General features: G+C 44.2%; 1 long non-coding RNA gene across 1 annotated transcript; it reads right to left on the reverse strand.

Moving 5' to 3' along the window:
- Positions 1 to 5,287: 5,287 nt before the first annotated feature.
- Positions 5,288 to 10,677, reverse strand: LOC139793127 (uncharacterized). Its single transcript, XR_011724506.1, has 2 exons — positions 6,821 to 10,677; positions 5,288 to 6,147 (listed from the first exon to the last, which is right to left on the reverse strand). It is a non-coding gene; the product is annotated as an uncharacterized lncRNA (long non-coding RNA).
- Between the last annotated feature and the right edge of the window lie 3,772 nt (positions 10,678 to 14,449).

The raw sequence follows: 14,449 nt of genomic DNA on the forward strand, positions 1-14,449 counted from the left end.
CTGGAAATGGTTATTCCAAAAGGGGTATGTCAGCTTGACATGACTTACTCCAGAGGCTCCCAGCCATCTCCCCATAACCCATGGTAGCTCTTTTTACACGAGGCAAAGACACCCACAAGCTGTGGTGAGCACTGAGTCATTCTCCTGGAGGGAACTACCTCCAACGTACAGTGACAAGACTCCCAAGAATCTCCCAAAATATTTTCCTTCAGTCATTTCCTGTCTTTCTCAGGCTTTTGGTTCAAACTAACTTAAAATGTTTTCAAGAGTCTCTTCTTTCAAAGGCGAGAGACTCAAGATGCTCTGAAACATGATGGGGCTCAGCAATCAGAAGGCAAAGTGCTGTAATTCATGTCCCATTGCAAAAAACTCAGATGTAGATTGGGGCATTTGCAGAGGGCAACCCATGTGGAGGGAGTTTTGTGTGAAAATGTTGTTTCCCCAGAGATCAAGAAGCATGTTCACATAAAAACAGCCAAGATCCTCTTGGCAGATCCTGGCCTATACTACAGCCACTTTCAAACCTCACCAGTCTGGATCAACCTACTCTGGTGGCTTTCCTTGAGCCATGATACAACTGATGGCTGTTAGATCCAATATTTCAAATTGACTTACTGTATTGTAAATCTTAGTTGCCTCTTTTCTGTATTTTTTTTTCCACTCAAGCAGAGGGAACTGCATCTTTTTTACATATTTATGCTATATACCAACAAAGAATAAATCATGCAAGTGGAAAAATATCAGGAACAGAGCACAGAAAAATAAAATAATGCTATTATGTCTCTGGCTGCTACCCCCGCAGACCTCAAGCAGAATGTCTGCAGCTCTGCACATCTCCCATTCTTTTCAAAGGTTAAAAAAAAGCTACAACATAAAAGATCTGATGTTCCTTGACCATGGCTAATGCCAAAGGGGAGAATTTTCCAAGAAGTGTTTCTGAACTGCCCACTCAGTAGCCTATTCAATTTTTTTTTTTAAGGCTTCAGGATAATAGAAACTCATTTATTGCTCAGAAGTAGCCTGCACAGAACTTTATATGAAGGAGGTTTGATGGATCGAAATTGCAGGATTTTTTTTGACTGTCAGCCCTTTTGAGCTCTTCCTCTTTGAGCTCTACTTACATGTGTGCTCTTAGGTATTTTTGTTTTCAAACCATTCCACTTGCCCAGTGTCACTGCTGCGATGCTTTTGCAGGTTGTGATCTCAGCACTATGCCCACAGTTGCTGCATGGCCAGAACTCCAATCCCTACTATCCAAGGATCATCTGAATTTCTGATTTTATTAAAACAAAGCTTTCAAAACCAACCTGGGTGGGCAAAAGGTTTCCCACATGTCCCACCCAGTGTTGTTAAGTTCTGGGACATAAGGCTCACCCTCCACACACAAAAAGGTGTCACACAGAGGTGTGACAGAAGGTAGGGAGACTCCAATAACCTCACCAGGGACACAAGTCCCTCCCTGGCCCTTTCAGGGATGTCCCAGGGGACCCTCAGCCCCAAGGGCTGGGAAGTGACACCCATAAGGCTTGGAGAAGGGGAGAGGGACTCTGAGTGGGGTAGGGTGGCACATTATGGGATGCAGGGGAACCATGTGAAGAGGGAGATGCTTCTGCCCATCAGATTTCACTTGTGCAAAGCCCGTGCCTCCAGGTTGGCCGTGCCTGTGGGTTTTGTTCCTTCGTGCTGCAAGGGCTTACACAGCTTTGAGCACAGGAGCATCAGCTGCATGACCCAGGGCTGCAGGTCCCTCCCACTATCCTGTTACTAGGAATTTTCCAGTAAGTGAGCCGTAAGGAGGTGTCAGTGATAAAAGCCAACCTGAGAAGAACCCTCCCAGCCTCAGTGCTGAGTACACTAATAAATCATTTAGCCCAACACCTCCTAAATAACATCCCCAAAGCTGGCTGTGTTTACATAAGTTTCTCCAGCTCACACACAGATGGTTTCCTACTGCTTCTGCCTTAGGAGAGCTCTCAGCATGAACAGCAAGGAGGGCCCTGAATGGCAAAATGGCTCAGATTGTTCACAGGGACAGTTTGTGTGCTTAGCTTTGGGTACTAAACAGTGCAAAATAAAGCAGGGAGTATCTCCTATGAGTCTGGGAATTCTGACCTGTTTCTAAGCAAGCAACTCTGAGCATCAAAACAATAAGCACAAGGGAAAAAACCTTCTTACAAAAGCAAAGCAGTGGAAACTTTCGAAATTCCATTCAGAGCTTTTCAGACTCTTTAGAATTCCTGAGAACCTTTAAAATTCCCTCTAAAATTCTCAAGATGTGGTATCAAGTGGAAACACCGACTGCCTGGGTTGGCTGTGACACTGCTTGGAACAACTGATCTACTGCCCAGCTGAGTGGAGACAGCAAATTTCACAGGTGATGGCTTGTGTCCTCTAGCCAGGAAAATAAAATACACAGTGGAAGCAGGTCAGCCTCATTCCCTTGCCTGCCTTTTGGTCCCACGTGAGATAATTTGATTTTGCAAGCATTGCTCACAGTGAATAGCTAGTCTGTAATCTCACTTTTCCCTGCAAAGCCACTCTTTCAAGTTATCTTTCTCAAGCCATGCAATGATACGAGGCAGACCTGTCACATGAGGTGCACACAGAGTTGGGGCTCTGACACAGTCCTCTGCTGAAGGCTTTGGTTGCAGCCATAGGTTGAATAAAAGGGTAAGAAAAAAAAAAAATCCTTCCTGATTAACATGTCAGCTCCAAACAGCTGTTTTGGAGGTGTCCTTGGGGACAAGCTTGGGTTCACCTGGTGATGTTTGCAAGCCAGGCAGTCAATATCATTTGGCCCCCTCTTTTTCACTGTATTGTCATCTCCTGTTTGCATCTGTCCAAGCTGTGATTCCATGGGTGCTTTGATAGGCAGAAAGCTCATGTAGTCAGAGTCCTGCCTGCAGAACGGGGACAGGCACCTGCCTCACACTGTACTGACATCCACCTCCCACGTGCAGGTGTGACCATTGCTGCTGTAAAGCAGGAACATCCTCCGCCTTGGAGAGCTGTACTAGCAGGAATGTGGAGCATACCTCAAGAAGATGGTCCCTCAGAGACCACTTTTCAGCCCCCACTAACATTTTCTGCTCCCAGAAGGATGCAAATTAGAATTTAAATTCCACCCAACAACCTCATGATATGAAAAAGATTTAATCTTGGAAGAACATACTAATTTAGCAATCATAACATAGGAACAGTGGGTAGTGCACCACCTCCACAGAATACAGTACAGAGTTATTCCCAGTCCAAAACAATCCTGCCAAGTGCAGATACCAGCATATGACTCTCCTTGGAAGTCTTGTACCCCATTCTGCAGCATTTTGCACTGCTTGGCCTGGCCCACCTGTTTTTTTCCAAGACACCCATCTCCCTACTTCGTGCTTGTTCATCAAATCTCCTCTCTAAATGACTTTTTCATGATCTCTCTTCTCTGGGAGTGAGGAAGGAAAAACCCCATCATGGTCCCTCATCATGCCCTGTGCTAAGACATGCAGTTCCTTCTCCTGGGGTAAGTTCCTTGAGAAAGCAGACCCACCATGAATGTGGGTCAGGGTGTCTCACAAGAAAGGGGAAGGAAGGGGCAAAGTTGCAGTGCCCAGGAGGATTAGATCGATGGGGAAACTGGAGTTAACAAAGAACCCCTGCCCTAAACCACTGATTCCTTCTTCCAAGGTTTAACAGCATTGAAAACTTGACAACATGTGGCCATGAGCACCTCCCATTGTCACAATAATGGGCCTTAAAGAACAGAGAAGACAGGGAGGAGCAGACATTTCTCTTAGTGGTGCAAAAAATGTACACTTTAGTAGCGGTGGATGGGCTCAGAAAGGCACATAAGAAGAGTGGTGTAACCCTCGGCCTAAAGGAGGCTGAGCTGGGATTTTAAATCCAGCTCTCTAGGAGAAGGAAGGCTGATCCCACATCTCATCAGTTCCAAGCTATGTTGTAAAGCAACTCTAAAGTGATTGAAACAGCTGGGTGAAGGCAGATGTGTGCAGTGTCATCTATGCTTGAGCTGCAAAACCCTTTGACAGCTCATGTCTTAAGGAAAAGAACAAGGATTTCTCTACCAACCTAATACTCAGCCTGTTCACTCAGCAGGTGGACATTTCTGGAGCAGGGATTTCCAGTGCATGTACCAGGGAAACAAACAGTTAAACATGCTGGTCAAAGGGAGCTGTCAATACAGTGACCCAAATGCAAACTGGTCTGGCACGACCTGTTCCACATCAGTGCACTGAGCATTTGTGTGTGCTGCATGGACAGTCCTCCTCAGCGAGGGACAGATCCTGACAAAGCTCTCCTTTCCCACATACTGGAATTTTTAAAATGAGAGGCAGCTTCAAGGCTTAGTCTATATGTCTGTAAGATGGCCATGGGAAGAGCAGCACATCTATTTGGAGCAGAGGTCCACTAAACCACAGATGTAACTTAATGAAAACGTATAGAAGACACAGGTGAAGCCCAGGAAGCTTTTTCTTCCCAGCAAGCAGAGCAATCTCCCAGTTTCCAACAGCTGGGAGATTTGCTGCACCAGAGGTTATGGCTGGGCATATAAATTACTCACACCCTCCATGGAGGAGGGAGGCTTGTTCCCATGTGAAATATGCAGATATCTCAGTGAAAGCCACAATGAGCAAAACATCACTGTGGGACAATGCTGTCCCACATGCCCTGACACTAAAGGTCAAGAGTGTCCTGCCATCCTGCCAAAGGGTCCTAGCTCAGAGCTGACTAAAGCTCCATGCCAGTAATGATTTTCCTGTGCTGGGCATCAGAGGAAATGTTTCCGTATTTTCCATTCAGACTGTGTTGAGAGTGCCTCTTTGATGTGGGTCTGCTTGCTCACAGCAGGCAAAATCCAAAGTGATCTAAAATTTCAGGTGATATAAAGTCCCTCCTAGGTCTTGCTTTTTGTCGCATCTCCTTCAAGCAGACAGAATGAGCTGCACACGCTTTGGCAACTTGAAGCCAAAGAGAAGAAGCAGACCAGTAGGAGCTGACAGTGTCCACACTGACTTGTAACCCACCTGGAGGGTGGATACCTGGATACCTGGTGCCTGGATATCAGGATAGCACATGCTAAAAAATCCTCAGAGGAAGAAATCTCCTGCAGTTAGGCCGAGGGGGAAGAGAAGGAAGCAATCCCCAGGAAAGCTCTGCTGGCAGCTGAAGTCTGCACACCAACCTTCACTGGCCAGATAAGTCCAGGCAGGGGATGAAGAGGGCTTCGTGTGGCACTGCATCTCCTCAGTTCAGCACATGCATGGCTTCAGACACAGGCTTGGACAGATGGAGACAAAGATCTGGCTTTAATCACATCTTTAAGAGGAGGTAACGAAAAGATGTGAGCATATGATTTTGAAATATGAATATCTAACAGAGGAAATATCAACTAAAACCAAAAGTTCCTGTAAGTAACCATTGTAACAGAGATTTTGGGTCATCATCATAACAGTGCTTTTTAAAGCAGGGAGTTATCTGCATGTAAATCATGAAAGTACATTTTTAAATGGTAGCAATCCTGGAACAAATTGATTTGCTCTAGTAACACATTCTGGAAGTTAAATTTCTATTTATTTATAGACAACTAAAATGAAAATGTTCTGTCTATTTTCATGTGGCCAGCTTGGAAAACAAAAAACAGTCACAGGAAAAGCATTTGTGATGGAAAGTTACTGTCCTCTCACTGGGACTGCTCAGTCTGTGAGAAGAGAAGGAAAGGGGAGCCCAGCAGGGTATATATACATACTTATTGATATATATAGTGTGTGTGTTTATTTTCATATATACGTATTTATATATAGAGCTAAGAATCATAATCTCAGGAGACATGACTATGAATATTTTTGATTAACATGAGAAGAAATCATACTGTTTCATGGACTAGAAGGCAGCAGTGCATACTCCAGGAATGTACGTGTCTTTTCTGAGAGCTGGAGACACTAGAAGTTTTGGTGAGGGAAAAAAAACAGATAAACAAATCCAGGCCCTGGCTCCCACCACTTTAGCTCCTAGAACGTGTCCCCAGAATGTAGAAGGTGGGTACAGAGGTGTGCGTGGTGCCTGGGCACTTCCCCCAGTTTTCCAGTGGTAAGCCTCCAAGGAAGGTGGGAACTCTACAGGAGCCTTATACACTGCACACTGTGAAAAGCAATTATAAGGTCAATTATTATATTTTTCTTCTTTCCCTGTAACAAAGGGCATCCCTAAGAGAGACTGTCTCATCCAAACTCCTTTGCTCTGCTCCATCCTCCTTTTCCCCAGCTTTGGCTGAGCCACCCCCAAATGAATATCAACCCTAACCCCCTCCACCCTGTGTCTGCCCCAAGGGCTCAGAAGAAAAGCTGTCACAGACTTACATGCCCAAAAAATCAGCATCTAAAAATATCAGCTGGTGCTCTTAAAAACAAAAAGGGAGGCCCAGTGGGTAAAATCTGTTGGAGGACTGGGGGATGCTCAGTGCCCACATGTGTGTGCCCACATGCTGCCCACCCTGGTGGATGAGCAGTGGGCAGCAAAGCAAACCCCATGGGCAGCTATGTTGGCCAACTTGTGGAGAACAAAACCCTCCACCAGTTCTTCCAGAAAAATAATAATAAAAAAAAAAAAGTAAGAAAGAAAAAAAAAAAAAAAAAGCCTTGAACAAACTAGCCCTGGGGCCATTTCATCCAGCAACAAAGCTAACAAGCAAATCAAACAGAGAAATATCCCAGCAGACCTCAAATGGCTGAACAAACAAACAGAGAAACTCAGGTTCCAAAGAGCAGGGGAGCTGGGTTATGAAACAAGATTTTTGATACAAAAGGAAGCTTACAGCTATCTGTGGTGATTAGACACGGAAGAGAAAGGTCGTTCTGGGTGTCAGGCCACACTTCACACACACGGAGGTTATTCAATCAATATTTGTCCTGGAATCACATGCGGTGGAAAAATTTGCAAGTGAATGGTCAGCAGAATTTAATGCTCTTATTCATTCATGTTGTGCTCTTGGATGGACATGTGTTTTTAAATCTAGCACAGCCTAAGCTTCAGAATTCAGCAGGTTTTTAACCAATATACAGGAAAATCTGGGAATTCAACACTGTATTTGTATATGCCTTTCAATTATCTCTTCAGCATCATGGACATCCCTCACTGACAAATTTAGAAAGGGAGGGAGATCAGTTGGATCTCCACATCCTGGAACTGACAGGAAAAATAATTTAGCTAAGACTTCAGAAGGAAACGCTATCCACAGAAACCTTCCCAAAACAGAAAGGAGAGATTTATTCACTGCAATCCCCGGGCCATGCTGCTGCTCTGGCATTAGAGATTTTATTTAGGGTCACAGGAGTAACAGCGAGAAGATATAATCCTCTGATGAACAGACAGCTGTTACCCCCTGCTTTTGTGAAAATGATGATCTCAGGTTAAGTGTACCGCTGTCTTGAATCATCATATTTTTTTTATCCCCCCCCCCCAGTGAGCTTGCCACAACAGATTGTTTGCTTTTGTTCAGATTGTAAGGTCAGATCCTGACTCAACTTTTGCCCCCCTGCTAGGAAGAGCTGAAAGCAAGCTGACCATAGGGGCCCTAGCCATGGACTTTAGAATTTGGCTGCAAATAATGATGATTAAAACACAAAAAACCCACGACAAAATAAAAACTGACAAAACCCAACCCTTTCACCTGATAACTTAGTGATGCAAGAGGCACAAAGCACAACAAAGCATCCAGTTCACTTCAGGCTGTGATACAGCTGATGGGTGGCATTCAGGTAACTACCACTGGGGCAGGATGCCTCCAGATCCTTAAAAGAGTGGTTTTGTGTGACTGAGGTGAAGTATTAGTGCTCCCTAGGATTCCACAGGGGGAAATTTCTGCTTCACAGGGGACAGGCTGTGAGAAGAGAGCCCCATTCAGCTGCGCAGAGATTTATAGAAAGAAGGCAAATACAGAGGAAGGGTGGCTGCTCCAAGGAAGAAGCTTTCAGGGAGAAGTTTATTTTAATACCCTAGGTGGAAATTCACTGGAAAAACAGCTCCATTAGCCCTGGTCAGGAAGAGTGAGGGCAGAGATTATGTCCCTCTGGCAGTCTGTCCTGCCAAAGCCCCTGTACTCCAGCACAAGACAAAACATTGCCATGTCCTGCATCAGATGTGCTTTATTCTTCACACAGCTAATGCAAAAGAAAAAAGCCTCTAAGTCAGTCACACTGTGTTAAAGATCTCTTTGATGGATTTCAACCAGCACATTGAAATCATCTGCTGTGCACATTGGGCTGCAGGGCTGCCAGAGGAGATGCCCCAGGGGGCCAGAGGGATGAGAGGGAGAAGCAGTGTCCAGGGCAGGGACATGTCCACATCCAAGAGTAAGGATTTTTGTCCACATGGCATGTGGAAAATCAGAAAAACCCATGCTGAAGGCACTTGGTGTAGACATGTTTACAGGAAAAATCAGTCTTGATTCTCTTGCAAACCATTTCTTTTCTACCTGAGCACCTCCCTCCCTCTAAAAATACCCTCGTGGTAACACTGACCCATACTGCTGCTGTTTGGGGAAATTACCTATTCATTGCTGGCACAAAACAGCATTTATTCTATCAATGGTTAACAGTGCTGGCACATTTCAGGCCTGGATCTTTCTAGGTTTCACCCACACAAGGCTATTTCATTTACATTTTGTAACACTTGAAAGAGAATATTCAAATCATAGGCTTACAGAATATTTTGGGTTGGTAGGAGCCTTAAAGAACATCTAGTTCCAACCCCCCTGCCAGGGGTAGGGACACCTCCCACAACACTAGGGTGCTCAAAGTCCCATCCAATCTCTCCTTGAATGCATCCATGGATGGGACATTGACAGCTTTCCTGGGAAATCTTTTCCAGTGTCTCACCACCCTCACAGGAAAGAATTTCTTCCTAATGTCTAACCTAAATCTCACCTTTTCCAGTTCAAAACCACTACCCCTTGTCCTATCACTAAATCTTCTTTTAAAAAGTTCTTCCCCAACTTTCCTGTAGGTGCTGGAAGGCCACTATAAGGTCTCTCTGGAGCCTTCTCTGAACAACCCCAACTCCCTGAGCCTGTCTTCATAGGAGAGATGCTTCAGCTCTGATCATCTTTGTCACCCTTGCCTGGACTTGCTCCAACAGCTCCATGTCTGCATTACCTAAGGGACCCCAAATGGGAGAGGATAAAAAAAGATCCTGAATGTGACCTTCCCCTTTAAAACCTTTGCCCATCAGACTGTTTGGCACTGAGCATTACAGTGTCCTGCCTCCCTGTGTGCTGTCCTCTGACTCTTAACTGGGGCAAAACTGTACAGATTTGGGGACAGCCTTAATGATATTTCATGGGAGTTGCTCTTAATGCTCTGTAATGCATTTCCTGAAATAGCCACACATTTGGGCTATATCCAGTTTGGAAGCAATTGTATTTGAAGTTCTGGGACAAAAAACCAACCCTACCTGCATCTGTCATCTTACCTCTATGGGCCATCACCCTCCTGCTTCTCTCTGCAGTCCAGGTGTGCTTCATACAGAGCAATATAAGCAACACATCCCTCACCTATCTTGTTTTGTTTGGCAAGCCAACACTAAAGGCCCAAGAATAGGAGATATTTATTCAAACAAATTCACATTTTATCCAGACTATAAAGGACTAACATACCCATGTTTTCATCGTGTGGTTCTCCTGTGAGCTCTAAGGGCTGTTCTGAGGATAGCAACTGCAGATGGTTATTTCCAAGGGCACAGTATGCTTCTTTATAAATTATCAGATATTATATTCAGTCCACCAAAATGCTGATTAGGTATCATAGTTAGTCAGCTTAAAATTCCTGTACCTTCTCACGAATGAAAACAGGGAGAGCTGGCAACATCTCTTTGCTGTTCAGAGTGGTATAAAACCTAAACCAGAAGATAGGAATTTTGACACTAAATTCAATTCTGCAATTTATAAACCTCTCTGTATAGCCTGTTCCTCTTCACTTCTTTTTCTCACAAACTTTCTACCCTCAAAAATAAACCATCACTCAGGTAAAGCTATACAGGGAGGTAGAACCCTGTGGCCCCTTGTGAGCTGCTGGGTGGCCCAATACAACATAAACCAGTGCAGGCAGCAGATCTCTCCTGAAGCCTGCTTTAGGTTTCTCAACACCAAGCATGGGTCCTACCATATCACCACCAAGCCCTATTATTTGGAGGTGTTTACAATACCTTAAATCTAAAGGTGTCTTAGGCACCTTCAGGATTTCTGCTTAGGAGCATCTCACCATCATCTGCCCAAAGGCAGCAGGGGAAATGGCACACACAAATGGTCCCAGTGCCTTTAACATCTGGATATCTCAGCCTGGCCATGCTCTGAAGCTCAACTGGGGTACAAGGGGAGTTGTTGGAACAACAGCAAGGGAACACAAGACTGTGGCAGCAGAGACAAGACATAGATGAACCAGCAAGGAGGACAGAACTAGAGAAAATATCTGAGTAGTGGTTACGGGAAGGATAAGACCAGGACTGGAAGATACAAATCTGACACCCCTGTTTTACTTGGTTCCACTAGAAAATTGGTATTTCTGGACTCGGAACACCAGATGGGACATGATGGGATCAGACCCGAGGCTTCATTTATGCTGTATCCTTGATGTACAGCTCACCTGACTTCATTTAACTGTGTATTTCCCCCAAGTTAGAAGCTTACCTTGAAATTCAAGTCCCATCTTCCCTGTAACTTCCAGTCCATTCATTACCTGCTGGCAAAGAACTGCAGGTAAAGTTCTGTCTCCTTCATAACACTTACAGGCATAATGGCTGCTTTGATGTCACTTTTAACAGCTGGGAGTTGAAAATAAAGCACAGACATATTTGATCACCTTTGGTTCAGGGAACAAACACTCAGAATATTGACTTAAGGAAGTATGGAGACAGCTGTAGTGGTCATTCAGGTTTCTGACTGACTGGTCAGATTGCCAGTTTTTTCTTCCCCAGAATTCCTTATTTTAAAGGCACATTTGACCGAGCTTTGAAGTTCCCAGGTTTTCTTTTGTAAGTATTGCTCCTGGTGCAAGGCAAATTTAAGGCAACATAAACCTCTTACAATATACAACAGATTTTGTTTTTCAGAGGAGATCTGCATTTGAGGCAAACATTATCAGAGATCAAGATCCTAATGTGTTCACTCACAAAGAACAGTTCTTCAATCCAGCAATAGTCCTATCAAAGCCTATGGGATCACTCCTCTCTTATGGTGCTTTTCAAAAAGAACATCATAATTAGGGTGCACATCTGGGCAAGGAGGATACAAATAACATTTTTCCACTGAGGATCTACTAGTTAGTCTTAATGATGGCTTGAATGTGGTTGATTGTATCTTGCCTCCTTGGCAGAGTAGAAATCTTTCAACTAGTTTTCAAGATGAGTGAATTTAATCAGAATACTGCAGACTGCTTCATATTTACAGAATATTTTGCTTTGTGCTAAACTCCAAGTTTTTAGCCAGGATTCACCTTCTCTTGCTACAGAAGCCTCTTGCTTTGAGGCAGCCTGTTCCCATAGGAACATAGTCATGCTGGCATCACTGAGAAGATTTAAACATTTCCCAAACAGCCAGCAGAATAACTCTGCTATGTATTTCTTCTACCACTCTAGTTTGAGTGCATGTATTATGTTCTAGTTGCAATTACATCCCTGAAAGGCAAAGTGAAAAAAAAAAAATTAAAAAAATTATATATATTTATATATACACACACTTTCATACATATACAGAGAGATACAGACAGCAAAAATCTCATTAAGTCCTTTTTGTGTATTTGAACTATTTCCTTTTTATTTTTATGAGGTGCTGGCACAAAAAACCAGCCAGTTTCAAAGACAATGAAGTAAATTAGAACTAAACCATTAATTTTTACTTTGGAAGAATGAAGTACCAGTGTGTCAGACTTCCCAACAGAGACCTGCAGATGCACTAAGTATGTATCAAATGCCATGTGAGGAAAGCTTAACCCTGCTGCTACAATACCATTTATTTTAGTTTGCTTTCTGACCCCTAACTAAGTTTTATTTTGTAATAAATTTTAGAAATTATCTGATGGACTCATTCCAGTCCTTATTTCTTCATAGCTTAATGGATTTATCCTTTCCTTGGGGCTCAAGGAGGCTTGGATTTTAGTCTTTTGATTTGAATGCCATCTCTCCTCCCTTACTTTCTTGAATGCTTCACTTATTTAAGCAGCCTCAATGATGCCAACATGAAGATTATTCCACCGGGGTGCTATACAGTTTGCGCAGAGATAGCAGAAGACTTTGGATCTGTCTTGCCAGGGAATTGCCTTTCCATTTATGTAATTTCCATTTGCTGTTTACAAAAAAATTCCTGCCAAAATCTTTGGAGGAGAAACGTGTACTGTTTAGACCAAGTTTTAGCAGCTTTAATTTCTACTGGATTAGGTGAAACATACATGAGGCACATTAGGGTTATCTGGGGTTGAGTTGCTGGTTTCTCCCCAGACGGCCACAAGCCACCCCCTACCCTGCAGACAGCCAGGACAGAGCCATTCCTCTGTGGGTGAATCTTTGAGCTGGGGGCTGGAATTCTTCCCCTCCCAACACAAAGGCAAGCAGGAGGATTTAGGGAGCACAGGCAGCAGCCCTGTGAGAGCATCATGTCAGCAGCCCAGGGCTTCAGGGAGCCAGGAAAGACTTCTGGAGGGCTGTGGTGGGAAGCCCATGAGCTGACCCAGAAGCAATGAGATCCCCCACCTGGGCACACAGCAGGATTGGAGGTGCACATCCCTTATCAGCTCAGATTTTTGGGGGAGGAGCTGCCCTCCATCCTCCTCCCACTCAGCCCACAGCTGAGGTTGGTCCCATACCCCACTCCCCCCAAAGGTCACCACCGTTTCATCTTCCTTCTCAGCAGCTCTATTGCTTGTTCCAGTTTTTCTGGCTTCCTTGGGACAGAGGCAAGCAGAGCTGGCCTGGCTGGCTATTATTATGCTGGAAATTTGCCAGTGGCAAATATTTACACACGAGTATTGCTTGGTAGATCCAGGCAGGATCTGTGCCCCATCCCAGGCATGAACAGAAGTGGCTGCAGACCCCCCAGGACCTCGGGCAGGTGGCCTGAGGTGACAAGGCAGTTTGATTTCTTCTCTCTGGCTTCTTGCTTTCCACACTTTTCACACTGGCCTGTGATGAGCACTACCCACTGAACATCTCCCAGAGTTAAAAGGACTCTGAAACCTTCCCTGAAAATTCAGAGCAAAGCGAGTGCAGGGCTCAGGGGGTATCACATTGCACGCAGACCAAAAAATGCCATTGAGCTGAAAGCAAAACCTTGGCTCTCTCTGCCAAAAAGTTTTCCGTTTGCCTTCTTCATTCCCCTTGGAGTCACACTCCCTGAATGTAATATTTTCAAGAGGAGAAAAAAAAACCAACTTTGAACTTTTTTTTTTCCTTGGATATTAAACATTTCCAGTCAAGTTGGACTCGTAGGAGAGCTTCTGAAGTGAAACACTCCACCAACATGTCCCTCCAGGAATGTCAGATTCTATTTATTTAATGTTTTTAGTCATTGAAGATGGTGTCTGAGAAGGTGTCAACAGCATTTTCAGTTTCATCCAGCTCCTGCCTGACTGTCCTGTGGACTGGAGGATTTTCCTACCCTCAGCAGCCAGCAAAATGAAGGGCTTGCTCACATGAATGTTTCAGAAACCTGAAGTCTGTTTTAAAATTATCCTGAGGTGATTAAAAATTAACAAATGCTGTGATGAAGATGGGTGTTCTTCGAGGCTTCCCTCTGAAATCTTAATGCCTAGTGACTGTACATGAGTCAAATTGTCTCAAAGTGGTAAAGAACCAGATAAATCACAGCTGCCACTTAATTAAAACCTTTAAAAAGCTCTTTTTAGTGACCAGTCATTCTGCTCTATCGCCCTACCAAGTAGTTTTTTATTTACGCCGTTGCTTAAGGAGATTTCCAGGCAGACAGGACATTTGCCCATTCCTCATTTCAGTAAGGACTGCTCCATTTTGAACCTCACGCCTATATTAGTTTATTAGGATACTGGGGGAAAAAGAAATAATCTGATTTCACAGAAGAAAAGCTGCAGTAATACAAGGACAAACAGAGGCAAGGGTTGTTTTCTGTACAAGTGCCCACAGTTTTTGTTTTTCCAGGGAGGGAGGAGCTATGTGGCCCTGTTCCCACTTAATCACTCTAGTAGGAGCCAGCAAGGGCCACATTCCAGTTGCAGTTCCGACATGGCCACCTTCCTTGTTTTGTCTACTTACCCTGCAAGCTCACTGAGGCGTGGGGGACCATTTTAGCAGCACCCAGTAAAACAGAGCTCCCCTTTTATTGTGGGTCTTTAAGGGATCCAATATTATGTCATGCAAATAAACAATGGCCGCAACAACAAAAAGCTCAAAGCCAGCGTAAGTTTCATGAGGGACTTTTAAAATT

Source organism: Heliangelus exortis, chromosome 2, assembly GCF_036169615.1.
Source record: "Heliangelus exortis chromosome 2, bHelExo1.hap1, whole genome shotgun sequence".
NCBI lineage: Eukaryota > Metazoa > Chordata > Aves > Apodiformes > Trochilidae > Heliangelus > Heliangelus exortis.